Source organism: Vigna unguiculata, chromosome 3 (genome assembly GCF_037176805.1).
Source record: "Vigna unguiculata cultivar grain cowpea cultivar isolate G323 ecotype 2 chromosome 3, ASM3717680v1, whole genome shotgun sequence".
In the NCBI taxonomy this organism is placed as follows: Eukaryota; Viridiplantae; Streptophyta; class Magnoliopsida; order Fabales; family Fabaceae; genus Vigna; species Vigna unguiculata.
The window spans coordinates 31551270-31557866 of NC_140794.1; the positions used below are offsets into that span (position 1 = coordinate 31551270).

General features: G+C 36.2%; 1 long non-coding RNA gene across 1 annotated transcript; it reads right to left on the reverse strand.

The window, feature by feature from the left end:
* Window positions 1-476: 476 nt before the first annotated feature.
* LOC146887706 (uncharacterized) lies at window positions 477-3719 on the reverse strand. The gene is made up of 2 exons (XR_014993371.1): window positions 2140-3719; window positions 477-878 (listed from the first exon to the last, which is right to left on the reverse strand). It is a non-coding gene; the product is annotated as an uncharacterized LOC146887706 (long non-coding RNA).
* Window positions 3720-6597: the final 2878 nt, after the last annotated feature.

Below are 6597 nucleotides of genomic sequence, written 5' to 3' on the forward strand. Positions count from 1 at the left end.
GTCCTCACCAAAGAAAGGGAATGTACTCTCATGTGTATGATGCATTTTATCCTCACAATGACTACCTAAATGCAATTCATGGTACGAATGAAAACTCATTTTTTTGCCAAAAACACTTATCAAACAATTTTTCACAAAGAAATTTTAGAAATTTTTAAAGAGAATATAAAGGAAAAGATTTCTAGAAATGTTCCCAGGAAAGGGAGGTGAGTCTCATGGACAAGCTTAGAAACCAAACCTTTCCTAGCTAGAAATCTCTAAATTTCTTTCACAAAAATTCTCAATAAAATTTTCTAGCAAAACAGATCTTAATTGTGAGAAACTACTTTCAAAGTGTGTGAAATCCTATGACCAAAGAAAGGTCAACTAAGTGTTGAAAGATTTGCCCCTAGATATCACAAAGACGTAAAACATAAATTTCAGCATGCATAACACTCACATAACCTGGATATGGAAAGCATAAAGAACAAGAAAACTTAAAAAACAAGAAAACATAAACTAGACGAGAAGTTTTCCTAAGTGAAGAATCAAGTGGCACTTGGAACCCCTTGATAACCTCACACTACATGTTTAAAAAGCTATTACAAACAACTAAGGAATGGAATTGCAATAATGCATTTTCCCATTCCAAAGCAAATGAACAGAAACTAAAACAAGAAAATTACACCACAAAGTTCCATGATATCAAAACAAATAGAAGTGGAAAAAAACAAATCTGCAACTGGAATTGGACCAGTTTGCTCTCGGTCCAGCCTGCCCTCAAGTATTTGGTCTCCTTTGAAATCCCAGCTCACTCCACAATTTCTCTCGGGTAGCCACTCAAGTGTCTTTTCTCACAATTCCTCCTTCAGCTCTACCTTCAAGAGAAAGGTAATCACCTACAAAATTGCCAAATCAGTGAGTTTCAAGCCAAAGCCAAATGAACCAAGATCACTCACGGTCTTCCACATAAGAATAACAAAGCAGAAAAATCAAGAAAAGCTCAAATGGAAGAATTGGACAACATCAAGTGATAGAATTGAATGGACAAACTCAATGGAATAAGCAAACAAGACAAGCAAGAAAAAGGAAAAGCAATAAAGGATAGCACACAAAAGGATCCTAAGGAATATATCTAGAATAAGATGAATAAGACCAAAATCAAGAAGACACAAAACAAGTTGAATCCAAAATAGTGCACATGCATCTCAAATTGAAACTGAAAATACAATGTAAGGATGAAGTTATGAACTGCTCTAGCAACTTTCTTTTTCCAGATGTTCTTATTATCAATCTCTTCCCACTGATTTTCTTTTCACTGTTTTCTTTTCAACTTTCAAAGATCAGCATACTTATTTTTTTTTTAGGCCACAGTTCACAACAATTTTCATGCTTCCAATGTCAATTAACAGATGCACATGAAGAATTATCAAAAGATTCAACTTAAAAAAAAATTGGAGAATGACACAGGTGAAATGAGACTCTCTCGGTCAGTGCAGAATCAAACATCAGTATGCAGCAGATTTGAATCAATCATCAACACAGATCACAAAATTTGCAACATTTTAAGTCATTTGACAATCTCAAAATCTGGACATGTGTGAACAAAGAAGCCAGCAGCAGACAATCAAAGCAAGAGCACCAGAAATTGTGGAGACAAATAGTGAGTCAGGCCATAACAAAGGCACTCAAGAGTAAATGAAAGCATGATACCACTATTGCATTGAATTGGACCAGACAAAAACAGAAAACTAAGAGAGATTTAATGTCAATAATCTGATAAAACAGAAGCTGCGAGGTAAAGCCAGCCAAATTACTGCACTCAACAACAAAAGCCAAATATGATGCAGCAAGACTAATGTGTTATAGCAAAGCTGCAAATATAGAATATAGCACAAGAACAATCAAGAAACTGAACAACACCAGAAATAGTTTTCAAAATGAAATCAGCCAACACAGATGTGGTACCATGATACAATATACTTAGAGCACATACATAAAATCCAGTGCAGAAAAGAATGACTGGTCCAAGCAACAACTAGAATCAAGTGTAAAGGCACCACATTAGAGAATAATCACAGAAAACATAAATGGTATTGTAGCTTTCAAAGAAAAAAAAAATACTCATGCAGTTTTTTTAACTCAGCTTCAAAGATCAACCTGAATTGACTGCAAAAATATGGATATGGTTTGAATTCAAAGCACAATGGCCCAACAATGGAATAGAACTGCAACATGCGAATTCAGCACATGGATCCAATCTGATATACTCCACAGCCAGAATTGAATACAGGCAAAAAAAAAATTGAACCAATTATTGAAACTCAAATTTGCAGAACAACTATAAAACAATTGACACTGAAAGAACGAAAGACTAGCAATGCCTATGCACTAATTAATCAATACTGAATGTCCATTTGAACAATCTGAACAAAGTCAGATATAGGATTACTTCAGTGGAGCACTACAGTTTTGTCAGCACAATCCTAGGCCAGAAATGGAATTACAAAAACAACACAAGAACCAAACAGAGTTGGAATTCAATTGGACAAACAATGCAACAACTCAACACGACTTAAACATGAAACAGTGAAAATATGCACTGAAGATAGTTGCTAAAGATCTAAGAGCAACTCTCGAACATACAAAACAGGCACATGAACCTAATTACGCGAATGAAAATATAACATGGACTGAATCAGATGCTTAAACGTTGAACAAAACACAAATCAAGTACACAACTGCTATGGAATCAGTGACATATAAAAGAACTAAACAATTCCTAAGACAAAACACAGATTATAAAATTGTAAAGCTAGGTAATCAAAACTGAAATTAAAATCTAAGTGACATGCATCAAGCGGCAGATTAGAAGCCTATGACATGTTTTGGCATCAGGATTGATTCAGAAAAATCGGAACAATCAAATTTGAATCAATTTCAACATGAAAAACCACTACACAGATTCAGAACAGAAAACAGACGCAATCAAAATGTGAACAAGACGAAATCAAACGGCTAAGAAGAAATATGAACGGATATACTCATCTTTGAAGACCTCCTCGCTCCAAGCTCGAAACCAAAGCTCTGATTACCACATGATGGACGCGCGAAGCCACAAGTCTTGTCGGAATCACGATGCAAGGCCATGAAACATGGATTTGTTCGATGGAAATCCACCAAACAGGCAGCGGAAGGCGATTATGGTGTTCAGAATCTCACTGGTAAGGTCACTCAAGGGTTTACTCTCGGTGAAGGTGAGCTAAAACGAAAGGGGATTAAAATCTCACTCTCATTCATCAAAGCTGATCAATACAATGGTTGGTTTGCCTTTTATAGATGAAGGCAATCGAATCAGTAAACGAGGAAAGGGTGGATGTCGTCTAACACAAACCTAACGACAAGAGGAAACCCTAATGGTGCTAAAGATGGAGAACGTGAGTCAGAAACCAGCACGTATGAAGCATAAGGGTTTCGCGTGAGGTAAAACGTGAGGGTTGTTGCTGATACCCTAACAACAACGTGCAAGAGGCATTTTTGGAGAAAAGAAAAAGAATCATGATTCTTGACGCTAACAAAATGGGCTGCAGCGCAGGTTGTTGGAGGTGTGCACAAAAAGCCCTAGCAGAGGAGAACTCTCGCGTGTGTAGTCAGGAAGAAAGGGCTTTGCTGAATTGAATGTGTGCTGCTGTCAAGGAGGTGAGGCCTTCGCTACTGTAATTGGGCTCGCATAGTGAAAAATGAGGTACGCGGTTGCTGAATGAAATGGGCCACTCTTCGCAGGATTAGTTTGAGCCCAAACAAAGTGACCAAGCGGTTGTAGTAGAATTATGAGGTAGTGCTGGAAGCAATGGTGGATGATGTATGAAAGAATTGGCAGCCCAATTAAAAATGTTGCTACGTAGCTGGCCCAACATGTTCCATTCCAGACATCATCAAATGCTTCAATTTCAATAGATTGGCTGCAATTAGTAAATCAACCCAATTAGACAACTTTTATTTAATTAAAAGAAAAATAAAAGAAAATAAAAGAATGGCCTAGGCATTGGCCAATGCTATGAAAAGCCTCTTAGGGTGATATTCATCATTGCTGGTAACTCGAGTTTCTCCACCAATCTTTGGTTCACAACATTGTTTTCGCTTCCGTAATCGAATGCAACTAAACATGGATGGCCTTCAGTTAAACACTTTGTATAATAAACTTCCTTTCCTATTCCAAATCTAGATAGCCAGGCTCTGAATACCAAATGATGTGAATCCACAGGGTTCGAGTCGTTTGACTGATCTATCATTGTTGGAATGCTAACAAGCAAGAAATTTAAGAAATTATTTAAAACGAGAAAATGGAAACATAAAAGAAGATGGAACGGAAATTAATAGACATCACACTTCCAAGAATGGAAGATAAGCCTAAGAGTTGAAACACACAAAGGGATAAAGGACCTTTGATTAAACTCATGGATTCTTGAATCACTCAAGAACTTAGGAGAATCACTCTCACTAAGATAGATGAGATAAAACTCGTTTATTTTATGAATAACACTCAGCTTGCCTTCATTGATGAAAATGGTTCAACTTATATAGGAGCTTTAACCATCAGAATTACAAAAGACACATAAATTTCAATATCATCCCGCTTAAAGCTATTAATTAATGATCCACTCAAGCTAATGACGATGCGCTACTTAATGGTTGATTGTAACTGCAATTAAGGCTACCAAAAGTCATCCACCTTGATATGTAACAATAAATAATTCCATGCATTGTGTTTGACGAATTTGCTTCTTATCGACGAACCAAATGCATAATAAAGCACTATGAACAAGCTTCGTTTTTAAACATGGAAGTTGGTGTGTTTCATTCACATGCTTATCCTTTAGTTCCTATACAATGACATCACAAACTATAGAAGAAAAAACATTGACGAATAATCTTTCTCTAGTTCCATTTCTTTTTCTTTATTTTCCCTTCCTTCTGCAGTTTATATTACCTCTTTTTCTACTCTTTCTTTTTCTGTTTTCTCCTTCAGCCTACGTTGATCCTTATTGACTTGTCTTGGTGTCATAAATTTCTACTTCTTCTGATGTCCCTCATGCCTCAAATAAAGGGAACGTTCATCAAGATGGAGTGTTTTAAAACGAAGTCATGCCCATCTCAAAAGAAGATGACAAGAGTCCATGTGAGCAATATCACATAATACTTCTTTCACACATTGCCATGTACTGAATTTGATGCATGCTTGATCCAGATGAAAGGTTGCTGGTAACTGGAGTTTCTCCACCAATCTTTGGTTCACAACATTGTTTTCGCTTCCGTAATCGAATGCAACTAAACATGGATGGCCTTCGGTTAAACACTTTGTATAATAAACTTCCTTTCCTATTCCAAACTTAGATAGCCAGGCTCTGAATACCAAATAATGTGAATCCACAGGGTTCGATTCGTTTGACTGATCTATCATTCTTGGAATGCTAACAAGCAAGAAATTTGAGAAATTATTTAATACGAGAAAATGGAAACGTAAAAGAATATGGAACGAAAATTGATAGACATCACACTTCCAAGAATAGAAGAGAAGCCTAAGAGTTGAAACATATAAAGGGATAAAGGACCTCTGGTCAAACTTATGGATTCTTGAATCACTCAAGAACTTAGGAGAATCACTCTCACTAAGATAGATGAGATAAAACTCGTTTACTTTCTGAATAAAATTCTGCTTGCCTTCATTAATGAAAATGGTTCAACTTATATAGGAGTTTTAACCATTAGAATTACAAAAGATACATAAATTTCAATATCATCCCGCTTAAAGCTATTAACTAATGATCCACTCAAGCTAATGACGATGCGCTACTTAATGGTTGATTGTAACTGAAATTAAGGCTACCAAAAGTCATCCACCTTGATATGTAACAATAAATAATTCCATGCATTGTGTTTGACGAATTTGCTTCTTATCGACGCACCAAATGCATAATAAAGCACTATGAACAAGCTTCCTTTTTAAACATGGAAGTTGGTGTGTTTCATTCAGATGCTTATCCTTTAGTTCCTGCAAAATGACATCACAAACTGTAGAAGAAAAAACATTGACAAATAAACTTTCTCTAGTTCCATTTCTTTTGCTTTATTTTCCCATCCTTCTGCAGTTTATATTATTTCTTAATTTATTCTTTCTTTTCCTTTTTCTCCTTCAGCCTACGTTGATCCTTATTGACTTGTCTTGATGTCATAAATTTCTATTTATTTTGATGTCCGTCATGCCTCAAATAAAGGGAACGTTCATCAAGATGGAGTGTTTTAAAACGAAGCCATGCCCATCCCAAAAGAAGATGACAAGAGTCCATGGGAGGAATATCACATAATACTTCTTTCACACATTGCCATGTACTGAATTTGATCCATGCTTGATCCAAATGAAAGCTTGCTGGTAATTGGAGTTTCTCCAACAATCTTTGGCTCACAACATTGTTTTCGCTTCCGTAATCGAATGCAACTAAACATGGATGGCCTTCGATTAAACACTTTGTATAATAAACTTCCTTTCCTATTCCAAATCTAGATAGCCAGGCTCTGAATACCAAATGATGTGAATCCACAGGGTTCGATTCGTTTGAC